Consider the following 6,000-nt stretch of genomic DNA (forward strand, 5'->3'; position numbering starts at 1 on the left):
TATTCTTTTTACGCTGAAGAGTTTCATTTATTGTCTTCTGTGATTTATTACTGCTGCGAACTGTCCTTCTGTTCTTTTGTTTGACTTCCTGGAGGTCTTACGTCAGGCGTCCACCGGAAACAGAAGTTCAAAGCTTCCACGTGGACGGTGCATTAATTACCTCAGACTCTTTGAACTGGACGAGATAATGTTAATGGAACTAGTGATTCTTTTCGATTAATTGCCCTGCATCATGCCCACTCACACACACACACATGTCGCACCTCAGTCTGGACTTCACATGGTGTAGGCCTACTTCGCTGGTGATAACTAACTCTTTCAATTATTTGCGTTTTTAGAAATGCCTTTTGTGGGGGTATATACTTCCGGTAGAAAAAAAAACAAGATTTCGGAACAATAATAATTTATAATATCAACAATGAAAATAGTGTGTGTGTGTGGGGGGGGGTTAATAAGCATAACTTGAAAAAAAAAGTTCTCCTTTCAGACCTTATGGTCTATAGGGCAGGTGATGTAAAGGCCATCTGTTTCTGTGGCCCACAGTTAGCAGGCGTGTAATGTGGCAAGCACAACGACCAACCGCCTTTAATTTTTCACCAACTAATGTCAGGTACCCATTAGAGCTGGGCTGGACTCAGATGCGCCCCCGAAATGAAAAATCTCAGCCTTCATCAGGATTTAGACCCTGGTTCAGAAGCCAAGCGCTTTACCGCTCAGCCACCGCGTCTCCCAAGCATAACTTAGAAAGTACTTAATTTTAGTAATAGATCATTGATCTCCCTCCCCCCCCCCCTTTTTGCGACATCTTCGATACGAGTGACAATCTCATTTATAAAATTGACATTGTGGATTTAAATATTGCAATGTCTATCTCGTCACGTTTTCTTATGATAGGGCGCGGTGGCTGAGTGGTTAAGTGCTTGGATTCGTAACTGGGGTCCTGGGTTCGAATCTCGGAAAAGAATGGGATTAATTTTGAACATCGGGATTTTTAGGGCGCCCCTGAGTCCACCCGACTTTAATGGGTACCTGACTCAAGTTGGTAAAAGTAAAGGCAGTTGGTCGTTGTGCTGGCCACATGACACCCTGCTCGTTAACTGATGGCTAAAAGAAACAGATGCCCCTAACATCATCTGCCCTATAGATCGCAAAGTATAAAAGGGGAGCCATACCTTTGTACCTTTTACGTTTCTCGGGTTGCTAATTGTGCGGTTCTTGAGGCGTGGTATACAAGCGCATGAGTTCTTTGATGTGTGGCCTATAGACTGTTTACTTTAGAATGTGACTTTCCTATAATTAGACTTCTCAATTAAATCTTACCAACTTTTATCTCTCTCTCATGAGTCTCATCACACCTAAAATGGAGTTCAATACTTGAAATTGAAAGACATCTCTTTGATAGGTGAGGGGAGGGCGGCGGGGGGGGGCGTGGGGAGCATTGTGGGAGGCAGTGGGGGCCTCGTACAGGACTAAAAAGATTTTTTTTTTAAAGAGGAGAAATACCGAAATTGCAATATTGTTGGAACACACTAGCGTGACTAAGTAAAGTTCTCCTTTCAAACCTTGTAGCCTATTGGGGCAGATGATGTAGAGGCCATCTGTTTCTGTGGCCTACGGTTAACAAGGGTGTCATGTGGCCAGCACAATGACCTACCGCCTTTACTTTTCCTCAACTAATGTCACGTACCCGTTAGAGCTGGGTGGACACAGAGGCGCCCAAAGATCCCAAAATTAAAAAAACCCAGTCATCACCAAGGATTAGAACCCGGGACCCCCGGTTCGGAAGCCAAGCGCTTTATCGCTCAGCCACTTGGCATCCACTAGCATGACTACGTTTTATACAAATTATGTTTTTTGTTTTTGTTGTTTTTATTTTGCTGTTTATTTATTTTTAAAAAATTTTCTATTTCATTAGGGGCCACCAAATTTTACTTCGCCGAGAGCAGCAGTTCTCAACCTTTTATGCTCGGCGACCCCTTTTACAATCCCCCACTCTGCCGCGACCCCTCACACACACACACAGCAATAGAAGAATAGACAAAACAATCCATATTTACGATGGTCTTAGGCGACCCCTGGCAAATCGTCAATCGACCCCCAAGGGGGTCGCGACCCACAGGTTGAGAACCCCTGGCTTAGAGCCTCCAATTATCTAAGGCCGGCCCTGGTCAAATCCCAATCAAATCTTCTAAAAGTGAATTTCACCATTTAAAAAAAAAAAATCATTTCTTTGTAATGGAGGTTCTGGTGTAGGTAAAACTTGGCAGAAAGACAAATCAACGAAACAATTCAAATACCAAAACTAAACCTTATAAAATAGATACAAAGGTAGAGGAACATTCCTGTTTCAATTAGGCCCACATAAACCTCTACAAATGCTCCTTCTTCCCTAGTGCTAGTAAAACATTGACTGAGTCAGCCAGGAAAACCAATGACTTGGCAGTTTAACTAACGTATAAACATCCATGACTAAATTGATCTAGGGACGTAATCCTCTTCTATTTTTTTTAAAAGTAACGTCTGTATTTTATAAGATAAGATAAGATAATGTCTACGTTACTAGGGAAGGACGGGGGGGGGGGGGCGAGGGGCTATGGTAATTTTGTTTTTACACAATGTGAGACTGAAATGAGATCGTTGAGTCTAGCGTCTGTTATAAGCAATGAAAACATTAGTATAGTTCAATTAAGGAACAAGACTACAACATAATCGTTTCCCATAATCCATTGCCAATATAGATGTGGGCGTGGCCCACTTCAATGACCTTTGGTGGCGGTCACGAGTGAACTTGTTTTTTGGCCGTTCATGTGGTCAAGTGTGAACCCACTTGTGACGTGACGTCTTCCACTTGATAGCCGCCGCCTGACGATTCCCGTTCGCCTGGCCGCCGTTGCCATGGTTACTCTCGCGGCCAATCCACATTGGCGCCTTGAGGTGGGGGACCTCGAAGTGGAGCCTGGGACCAAATAAAGACTTACAACTTCACGCGATGTCTCGTTCACGTTCATAGTTACCAAGTAACATAAGCAATTGTAGTTGTTTTTTTTTTTTTTTAGTAGATTCTTTCTTTATGAAGCTGGTGGCTTTTAGTGATAGCGATTATCATTGGCTTAGCTAGGGATTTGGGGGCCGCCCTGGGGACTTACCTCTTTAGGGGCCCCTGCATTTTGACATTTGACATCATGACATGAGATAATGGCGTAATATTTAATGTAAAAACAAATTTCGGACACTCATTTGAGGGACCCTCTCAAACGGGAGGCCGGGGGGATTTCCCAATTTGGACCAACCCTCACATACCCGAGCTACGCCACTGGCAATTATTTTTCTCATAATATATAACGAATAATAGATTTAAAAAAAAATCATTTACAGGACTTAGTAACGTCTATTTAACAAGATAACACACTTGTGTACTCCCTGGCGTCTTCTAAAGAACATTAAATTGTGTCATGAAATGGACTCTTGAATCTGGTTTATTTTAGTCCATGGTCACATGGCGTATCCATTAAAGTTGCAAGAGAAGTGAACACAGGAAGTTGTGTACATTCTAGTAGCGTCCAGTCTTTAGACAAAAGAGTAAATTAATGATATCTTCTCGTCTCCTGTTGGAGAACTGTTATGCACTTTCGGTTTTGAAAGACTATTTATAGGATAGACAAGCTTATTTCAAGGTTCAAAATAAGTTTCATATAGAATCTACTTCTGGAAGTTGTTGGTTTTTTTTTTAAATCTTTTTTTATTTAATTTTTTATTTTTTATTTTTTGTGTGTATATTTTTTTTTTTTAAATTTTTTGTTGTATTTTTTTTTTATATTTCTGAAAATGTTTTCGTTTAAGTGAATTATTGCTATATATATAGTGTGCGTTCACACTTTTAATGGTTTCTACCCGGAGGCTTCAAATATTTTATTTCGTAAAGATTGAATCTGTTATTTCTTCACCTAACCAAGTATCCCGGCATGCAACTGGATATTGCGTCATCAGATTTAACTTTTGACAATCATAAGGATATTACGTAATGACTTAGGGTGGGTGGGGTATAAATATTTGTCACGCTTTGTTATTGGGATTGGAGCGGTGGGGTCCGATGAATCGTTATCTAGCAAAAAGAAAAAAAAAATGAAACAAAAGGTAGCCAGGGCCGGTCCTACAGATTGCGGGGCCCTATGCGAAACGGATTGCGCGAGGCCTAGTCTGGGTAGGGATAAGGATAATAAGTGAAAATTAAGTGTTTTTTTTTTTGTTAGAAAATAAATTCGTCTTTGCATTTTATTCGTACTTTACCAAAGTGCAAAATCACGATCAAATTAACTTTTACGAGCCATCTACAATAGACGGTAGATTTCCAACATAAAGCCAATATACATTCAGATCTGCCTTTTAGATTCACCATTGACTAGCAAAATTTCACTTTTTTTTTAAGAGATCGAGATAGATTTAGATCTATATTTAAATTCTAATGACTATTACAGTAACTTAAGTATTGGAACTTACTGTTTTGGTTAAAATTCGCTTTATTATTTTTATTAAATGAAACCTGAATATGCCGGGTTTTTTTTTAATCGCGAGTAGGATTGGCGTTTTCCATATTGAATGACGCACCAAAATTACAATTTTGTCTATTTTTCAGAACATGTTTTGAGTTTTCAGGATATTTGAATAATTTCAGGAGATTTTCATGACTTGTTTTTCGTATACTATGCAATTTCAGGAGATTTTCAGGAGCTCGTGGAAAATCAGGAGACCGCGGAAACATAAGTTTTAAAATGGTTTAATTCAATAATTTACAAGTAGAGTTAGCGCGGGGCCTATGAAAGTGCGGGGCCCACTGCGGCCGCATAGGTTGCAGTGCCCTAAAACCGGCCCTGCATGTAGCAACAAAAAGTATTGAATGTAGATAAAATATGCCAGATTTTTCAATAAAATATTTTTTTATTTCATAATCAATTCAGTCTGCATGTTGGCTGAGCGGAAAATTCAAGCAATATAAGGTGTAAGTTAATGGTCAAACCTATTTTAGCAATGCGTTGCAACGGTCGAGAGTATTTCAACTGATCATTAATGTATGTCTTTTATAACACGGAGGCGCAGTGGCTGAGTGGTTAAGCGCTTGGCTTCCAAGTCTGGGGTCATGGGTTCAAATCTTGATGAATACTGGGATTTTCAATTTCGTGATTTTAGGGCGCTCCTGAGTCCACGCAAATCCAATAGGTACCTGACTTAAGTTGGGGGAAAGTAAAGGCGGTTGGTCGTTGTGCTGGCCACATGACACCCTGCTCGTTAACCGTTGGCCACAGAAACAGATGACATTAACACAATCTGCCTTATAGATTGCAATGTCTGAAAAGGAAACTTTTACATTACTTTTACTCTAAAAAAAAATAGGGGAGGATTGAGTTTTGTTACGATTTGTTACAATGGGGGATGGGTGAGTAAATAAATCTGATTTTTTTTTTTTTTTTTTTTGGGGGGGGGGGGGCTTTGCGTATTTCGCCAAAGTCCCATGGGACGTGTTCACCACTGAATGTTATTGTGACACATACAAGAGATAGGTTTAGGCTCTGTATAGGTGTGCTTCGTTTGTCCCCAGTCATTGTTCCGGCCCATAGCTCAAGCCTGCGTAAATCAGTGACGCTCAAACCACGGCCCGCGGGTCACTTCCGACCCGTCCTGCGGTGTTATTCGACCCCACAAGACTTCTTCCCATAGCCGATAATGAGATGGAAGAATATTATTTAATCGGACTCAAACACACGCGGTCCATGACATACGTGTAAGAAATGTCATGTCCGGCCATTCGTTGATGTCTTCCCAAGGCTACCTCTACATGCCTACTCTTCTTTTCCCTGTTACTGTACCCTAAAGGAAGGTCTTTAAAGCTCCAAGGATTCTTTGATATGGCCTTAAAGTTTTTTTAGTTTCAGAAAAATGTCGAAACTTTCATCTCGTGTGGCGAATTCTGTTCACCTGGCCCAGGTCCTAGCGTATATTTACACG

General features: G+C 40.6%; 1 long non-coding RNA gene across 1 annotated transcript in view; it reads left to right on the plus strand.

The window, feature by feature from the left end:
- Positions 1-5,318, plus strand: part of LOC129926590 (uncharacterized) — a 62,212-nt gene extending 56,894 nt beyond the window's left edge. Inside the window, exon 3 of the long non-coding RNA XR_008778289.1 lies at positions 4,956-5,318. This is a non-coding gene — a long non-coding RNA (uncharacterized LOC129926590). The remainder of the gene's footprint in view (positions 1-4,955) is intronic.
- The last annotated feature ends 682 nt before the right edge of the window (positions 5,319-6,000 follow it).

This window comes from Biomphalaria glabrata, chromosome 6, assembly GCF_947242115.1.
Source record: "Biomphalaria glabrata chromosome 6, xgBioGlab47.1, whole genome shotgun sequence".
Classification (NCBI taxonomy): domain Eukaryota; kingdom Metazoa; phylum Mollusca; class Gastropoda; family Planorbidae; genus Biomphalaria; species Biomphalaria glabrata.